Source organism: Halyomorpha halys, unplaced genomic scaffold, assembly GCF_000696795.3.
Source record: "Halyomorpha halys isolate HHAL.00 unplaced genomic scaffold, Hhal_1.1 Scaffold312.1, whole genome shotgun sequence".
Lineage (NCBI taxonomy): Eukaryota > Metazoa > Arthropoda > Insecta > Hemiptera > Pentatomidae > Halyomorpha > Halyomorpha halys.
In genome coordinates this window covers 817,220-825,095 of record NW_027105402.1, presented here as the reverse complement: position 1 = coordinate 825,095, position 7,876 = coordinate 817,220, and the positions used below count along the sequence as shown (strand labels likewise).

Below are 7,876 nucleotides of genomic sequence, written 5' to 3'. Positions count from 1 at the left end.
TTTAGGTCCGATATAATATCGATATCGATATTGCTATCCGATATCGATATCGATACCGATATCGATATTTTTCTTTCGATATCCCATCCCTACTTCAAACTGTGTTATCACTGCGAGCACGCCAATCAGTGTAAGCCATCGTTCCATTCGGAGTGATCAACATTTCTGAAACACAATTTTTTTAAGAATATGTTTTCCTTCCTACATTATATTGGTGAATACAAAGTCTGACGATAAATTTCGTGAGTACGAAAAAGCCTTTTTCTGCTCTGTTTGTTCTAGTTTGTTAATAAACATAATTATTATTCCACATTTTCAGTGAGTTTTTTTTCCATTTTTATTTTATCTTAATTTTTTTATTTAATCCTTCATCAAATCATTAACAGATACATCCATCATAAATACTTGAGTTGTTGAAATCATATGGTGTTAAATAACATTTGTAAAACTTAAAAAAAATAATTAACATAATTATAAATAAAAGCATATTAATTAGTGAAAAAATAACAATATTTAATTTATTTATACGTATCACAGTAAAAGAGACACAGGTGCAATTAGCCACAGAGTTGAAGACAAAATTAAGGGTTTTATAACGAAGAAATTTATATTCTCATAACTCGTTGGATTCTTGAAATATCTCCACGATTCGAATTCAGTTGAATTACAATATTTGAGTAAAAATCTTCTACAAATCCTCTGAGTTAGTGAGGAGAGCGACAAAGAAGAGATATAAACCCGCAACAAACTTTCCTTAAGAAGTTTGAAAAGTAATTGGTAAGAAATGCGGTCTGCCTCAGGGATGGAGTGAGAGGGAGTATAAGATTGAAATAATATTTCTCGGCCAGAAAGACATTATCTAATATCACCTGTTTCCCGTATTTCAACTTTAAACGGACAACTTTAAACTGACAAGACTGGGAAAAAAAAAAGTTTTTGTCGAATCAATTCTGGAATGTTTTCCATTTTTCACGCCGGAGCTTTATCTCCTCTTAACTTACATTCGTTTGTTATCTTTAGAGAATATTTATACTCTAATAACTTCTACAGGTTCCGAATTGATCATTTATATGATTTTCTATGTAAATATATTGTCCTCGTTTTATATAGTTCAAATATAAACCGAGCTTTTGGTGTGTTATTCCCATACATTTCTTTAGGTAAATAGATATATAGGAAATACACTTTATACAAAGTATTTAATTCTTTTAAAACTTTTAAAATAATGAAATATATAGTAAGGGGAAGTAAAGTTACCGTAAGAAATCTTTAATTCCATTTTCAAAGGAAATACACATATTGACATCCCCTGAGTCCAAAACACAGTCTCCCAAAATGGTCTGTTTATGCGTGTGTGTATTTTTGTATTTGGTGTACCTAGCTCGAAACCGAAAGGTCCTACGAAATTAAAATTACATATTTAAGGCGAATTTATGCCGTGTTTGTGACAGTAATTTCGATAAAATTAACTGACCTGCAGTTCCAATTTATAGAATTGATTTTTCACATTTTTCCGATTTTCTCGAAAATGGTTCCCACTATTTTGATTAAAATTGGTGCGCCTTTGTACATAAGTACAATAGAAAATTAATAAAAATAAACTATGAAAGCATTTGGTAACTAGAATAGAGAGATAAGAGGAAAAACGTAGTTTTCAGCTGGAATAACACATTCCAGAAATAAGAGTAGCAAGTAATGAAAAATTACGAAAAACGCTTTCAAACAAGTTTGACTGAGCGGGCGTATGTACACCATGTTTTTCAGTTTCGCCAATCTGATCAATATTTTCATCACCATAGTTATTAGTAGTTAGTTTTATTTTTTTTATTTCAATAAAGCCTTTCAGTAGGCAGAATAACTCCATAATATCATTCTTAGAATTTTTAAAATTTATTTCATAACAATGAAGAACTGAATAACTGGTTAAGAGTAGAGTGCAAATTTTAGTAATCTGTTATATGTTTATATTTCCGCCATAATTTTGCGAAAGATGAATATTAAAAATTTTTCACCAAAAAAAAAATTAAAAACCTTTCTGAACATTTTTGAAATTTAAGAATATATAATTATTTGTTCTGAAACGAGCAAGAAATAATTTTAGCTCAAAGAGTGACAAGTGAAAGTTATATTATGCACGCACCCCACTCATTTTGTATTTAAATATAGTTATCTACCAGTGTTGTGTTGTGTGTACATACACAGAGTACAGTTAAACTCTTGAGACAGTTTTTTTCTGTTTGGAACCATTTCTTTAAAAAAACAACTACTCATTTAATAGTGGCTTTTAACCATTATGATAAGTAGAAACATCTATCTAAGTATCTGGTTTGTTATAACATTATTTATATTTTTATTATGAATGATATTAAACAAATTACATTATACCCGAGTCAAGAATTAGCTTCTCGTTTCAAAAACATTAGCTGCATATTCCTCTTGAAATAAATTCGCTATACTTGGTAGCCAGGAGAAGGAGAAATGTTTCCTTTTCCCAATGGAAGGAACTTATTTTGCGATATCCGATTCGATATTGGCTCCAGGCTTCTAGCATCATCCTCTTTTCTCCTTGCATATTGCCTAGCTTTTTCTGGAGTAGGGTTTCTGTACTATCCAGTGTACATCTCATTCTGTACCATTGTGTTTCTTATATTTAAAAAAAATTTGAAAAATTGGAATTTGATAATCCTCTGAATATCAATGATCAATTTAAGTAACTCTTATAAATATAAATGGAATGCAGATTATTAAATTATAATAAAAAAAAATTATTATGATATGAGGAATTAAATAAAACAAAAAATATTCATTTTAGAACCAACGGTTATCCAGAATTTTCGCTTTAGATGGCAATTCATGTTAAGTAATTTGTAACTCAAGTCTTTAAAAAAAAAAAAAAAAATCCCTCTCGAAGTGATACACTTCGTAAATTTGTCTTCGTAAATACACAGCACACAACTTGTCTCATTTGAAACCCTCCATTAATTGTCAACAGTGTTAGAGTTTAAATTATAAATACTAGTTAATATGCATCATACAAGTAGGCCTAGATACTTAACAGATTCAAGGTAAAAAAATCACTCGTAAATAAACAGATCGTTCGAGAAAGGTTAACATAAAAATAAACAAATCTGTACTCCTACAATCCTTGAAGAGCCAGGGGTGCAGTACTTTGGAGTAACCACTTTTACTAGATCAACGGTTGTGCAAGGAGGTGATTTCATTAGAATCACTCTCGACCGCCAGATTTTTATTCTATTAAGAGTATCCAACTTCATGAGGATGGGTGGACCCCGGTGGGCTCCCGAACTGACAGGGCTGATCTAGCTACAGTGAAACAGATAATTATCATCTGCCACTGCCGAATTCGAACCCGAGTCCTTGGAGTTAAAAGTCCAATGCCTTCCTAATGTGCTGCCCACTCCAAAGGTTAACATTATTGATTAATTATAAACCATAATGAATACACATGTTAAAAAGTAATTTTATTTATCAACTAGCATATATATTATGATTTTTTAAAAACAAATTTGACCGTTCGTTGAGAACCATGAAACTCAATAAAACTCTAAGTTTTCGTGTAAAAGAATAACCGTACCTTAAATGCTTAAAACATTATATTTAAATATTTTAAGTTTTCGAAAAATTGAGATAGTTTAATAAGAGTATTTTAGTAATGTTTTAAAGTAAAACACGCGAATCTGCAAAATTTCACAATGAGACCCAGTATAGTTATAAAGTAGTGAGGGTAAGGTGACCTTTAGAAAAGCGTAAACAAAAATAAAACAAATGAGATGATTAGAGATTTTTTTATAAAACTATTTTTTTTTTTCAATGGATAGATTTATTTATTGATAGATATTACAATCTGCCACACAGTTGTGGGCAATAGGTAATAGTGATGAATGATCTCATACATACTAAAATAAAAAATAAAATAAAAAAATAAGAAAAAAAAATAAAATAAAAAAAATAATAATAAACAAACTCTCTTAAAATATATACAAACAAAAGAAAAGACAAGATAAACATAATCAAACTATCTGTATGAAAAATAAATAAATAAAATAACATAATGATAAAATAATATATCTAAAACCATTAACGTGGCCATTGCTACGTATAGTATCAGTATGATCAAAAGTCCATTTTTCCCTTAATACCAAACACAAAATCAGTATTTGAAGTCGAAAGTTCAGTATTTACCGTAACTATATTTATATTCTGTTCCAAGAGTTGAGAAAATCCAGATAAACAGAAATTTCACTTTCCATGAGAGGTAAGGGTGTGGCTTTTCAAAGAGAGAATGGGCAGCAGGAGTGACCCACAGTTAACGTGCTTTGGTTTACTCAATTTTAGTTTTAGAAGCTCTGAGATTCTCCTAATGGTTTGTTTTCGTCTCCAAAAAATTAATAGAGCTATTTTAATTTTCACTATTTTATTTCACCTCTTAATTTATTCACCACATTCTATTAACATTGTAATTTATAATGTTATGAAAGAAACCTATGGACAATGATGACCTCTTGATTCATCGTGTTTTTTATCTCATAGTATGTAATAAATTCCGAAATTGATATTTCATGCAAGCCTTTATATGGGTTATTTGTCTCGTGGAAGAGACAAGACTGCTTGTAACTATAAATAATAATAAAATATAATAATGACTATAACTATATAATAATAAAAAAATTTAAGATTATCGGTAATAAGTATTTACTTATTGTTATATAATTATTTTTTATAGTTTCCTTGATGTTTTTGTGAGATCATAAGTCCGTTTAAGATAATCCTACCATTATCGATGGTAGAGAGGATTGTTTCAGTTTATCAGCCAGTAACAAATGTGCTGAGATAATGACTCTGAAATAACACGAGATAATAAAACCGTAGGTGAGATAAACGAGGAGTTTATTGAAACAATTAATCCATCGCAAATGGGATCGGACATTACTAAGTCAGATCTGTGGACAGCCATGAGGGTAATTAGCAAGGACATACTGAATGCAATTAACACGGCAACTAAATTTATTTAGCTTAATAATCCTACATAGGGAATTAGTTTTAGAAGCTATCGAAATCTGCTAATGGTTTGTTTCTGTCCCTGAAAAATTGCTTAAGCGATTTTAATCTGCAAAATTAGATTACATATCTCGCAATTTATTTTATTCCATATTTTCTGATTTTATATATTATGACAGAAACCTATAACCAATTGAGCACTCTTGATTCAGGTCTTATTGACCTATCAATATAATATATCAGTATTATACACAAATATAAATTATCATATCTCATAGTACATAATAATATAAATGAATTTATACATAATATTTTAAATTTCTTAAGACTGGTATATATTTTTTAAATAAATCAATTGGTACCCATGTTAAGTTTTAACACTCTTTATTACATCATCAATAGTCCAACGTTTCGGCCAATTCGGCCATCCTCAAGGACAATCTAACAATTAACAGCTTAGTATACATTAATTTGTAATAATTTCAACAAGAACATTATTATTAAAAATTTAGCATACTTTAAATATAAATTTAAATCTCTCACCCAATTCTTTAAAAAACGTTATGCAAGCTATTGTGCCCAGGTCATTAATTAAAAGTCAAATTATCCTATGAAATAATAAATTAATAGGGAATTCTATAATTATTAATAAGCATACCTGAGCTTATGACTTGTTAGTTATTTTGTCACAATTTATTAATATTTAAACTTTTAATTTTAGATCAACTTAACACTATCAACTATCACATAAACAAACTATTTTTAACCTTCCAGTGACACTCAGGTCAAGCTTAATTTATAAATTAATTAATCAAACTTAATTAATTAGTTTGTTCCATATTGCATTTTAGTCTAAATTTTTATTTATTTTATTATTATAATTCATATTAAAAATAAATTGTAAATACTAACATAAAATTTTACCCATATCTTTCATAAACTTAATTTGCTCAAAATCTCTGGCGTTGGTTAGTGTTGGTTCAAATTACTTGTGTATATTTTAAAATTTACTGTATAATTGAGGTCCTCTGACATATAAATATGGTGTTTTAAAAATTAAATTTGTGTTGATTTTTAGCTTCGTGCTGCACTAGTGCTGTTTTATTGGGATCCTTCTCTTTATTTCTTATATCATTTCTGTGTTGATACATTCTATCACCCAACAATTGCTTAGTTCCACCAACATATTTTTTAATGTAATTTCATTAATGTGGTGCAATTTAAACACGGAATTCTATATATCACTTCTGAATGACTTTTTATATCAATTTTGTCCTTGAAATCGCTTTAATATTTTTTAAATTTTATTGTTTCGTCTGTAGCATGATATTCATCAACATTATAATTTTTAAATAATTTCTGGATATCTTCTGATAAATCCTTTATACAGTTGAATCCATAATATTTCTTATTGATTGCTTTATTATTTGTTATTTTGAGTTCCATCCTATCTTTGGAATTTTTGAGGTTTATATTCCAAATTTTGTAAATTTTTTTTTGGTAAAAAGTTTCTAGAAATATTTTAAATATCTTACTTTTTACTATATACAGTCTGCTATTTATTTAATATGATTGATTAATTATTAATTAATTAATAACTAATTAACGACCTGGACAGAACAGCCTGCAAATTTTTTTAAAGAATTGGATGTTAATTGTAAATTTTTAATAATAACGTTGTTGTTAATATTGTTACAAATGAATGTATAATAAGCTGTTAATTGTTAGATTGTCCTTGAGGATCGCCGAATTGGCCGAAACGTAGGACTGATGTAATAAGAAGTGTTGAGACTTGACATGGATACCAATTGATTTATTTAAACAATATTAGTGAACTTTAGTAATTCTGTAAATCATATTTCATTTAAGATTTTATATGAGTATTATATCTGAAACCATTTCATATTCATTAAAAACAATGAATGTTGCTTTTCCAGCCTCCTTATACTTAACCAGAAAATTTGCAACTATCAAACAAAATTTCATCTGGCCGGTTAGAAAAAAATATTAGCATATACCTCTGATAAAGATACTCAATTCAAATGATTGTACTGACCTTACGAAGAGAGCCTCGTATATAAATATTTTTTTATCTCTAATGAAAATTCGTATTTTAGGACGCCAAAAACGAATCTGACTCGCTTTTTCTAAAAAAAATATTTGTTGGCCTACATTAAAGGAAGCTGCTTCTAGTTTTTGTAATTTTTTCATATATTTAAACTCATTTAATAAAATTTATAATATTTTATTTGTTATTCTATTCCAGAAAATAAATCGATTGGTATATTATTATCCCAATATGCCACAATAAGAGTATGGTATTGAAATAATTAAATCCAACCGACCTAGGAAAGTGGGATAAAATATTCTTTTAGTACTTACGATTTAGTACGATCAGCAATGTTTTATTCTTATTTTAAAAAAAACAAATCGATTGGTATATAATATCCAGTTTTAAAATTATATAAAAAAAATTTTCTTGGCTCGGAGGACATATTGGCAAGAACCCTCGGTTACAAGTCTAAAATTTTTTGACCTAGTACCACCAAAAAATATTTCGTTGAATTCCAACATGCATAGCCCCTCCATGTTAGACTCAATGTTAGAATCGCTATATTTGATACTCTGCAATCTGATTTGTAAATTTTTAAAAATCTATTATTCAAATAAAAATATTAAAACTATTTCCAGCATTCCGAAACTTTTTCTAAATTCTCGCTGAAATTACAAGTTTACTGCCCAACATACGTAATATAACCATTTGCAACAAAATTTAAAGAATTTATGTTTATTCTAAAGCCTTTTATGGATACTGAAAAGAGAGACAGTAACCAAATTGTACAGTTGGTTATTAAAT

The 7,876-nt window shown here is 28.4% G+C and overlaps 1 long non-coding RNA gene across 6 annotated transcripts in view; it reads right to left on the bottom strand.

Annotated features, from left to right (window-relative positions):
• LOC106681146 (uncharacterized) overlaps window positions 1-7,876 on the bottom strand; it is a 693,797-nt gene that overhangs the window by 521,768 nt on the left and 164,153 nt on the right. The gene's annotated exons all lie outside the window — the stretch shown is intronic.